The following is a 316-nucleotide window of genomic DNA, read 5'->3' as shown; positions in this document are numbered from 1 at the left end:
GGTAAATTGGGTAAGAGTTGAACAATTTTAAATGAATGTGTATCTGTAAATTGTAAAAGTTGTAATTAAATAGTTAAAAGACTTGGGCGATCCCTGTACTCTCTCATTTTGTTCAATTTAGTTCTCTTACTCAAACTTGAAGCAATTTAGTCCCCAGAGTTTGGGAATTCTTTCAATTTAGTCCCTCCCCCTAACGGCATCCATTTTCTCCTTTAAGGGTGAAGACGGTAGCGCTGACATGGCACTGAATTGGCAAACTCAGTTGATGTGGCAATGTATGTGTAACTAGTCGAATGATGTGCCATTGCCACATTAC

This window comes from Theobroma umbraticum, unplaced genomic scaffold (genome assembly GCF_002168275.2).
Source record: "Theobroma umbraticum cultivar Fairchild unplaced genomic scaffold, ASM216827v3 scaffold_106.0, whole genome shotgun sequence".
Classification (NCBI taxonomy): Eukaryota; Viridiplantae; Streptophyta; class Magnoliopsida; order Malvales; family Malvaceae; genus Theobroma; species Theobroma umbraticum.
The sequence above is the reverse complement of the archived record's forward strand: the minus strand, read 5'-3'. Positions refer to the sequence as shown.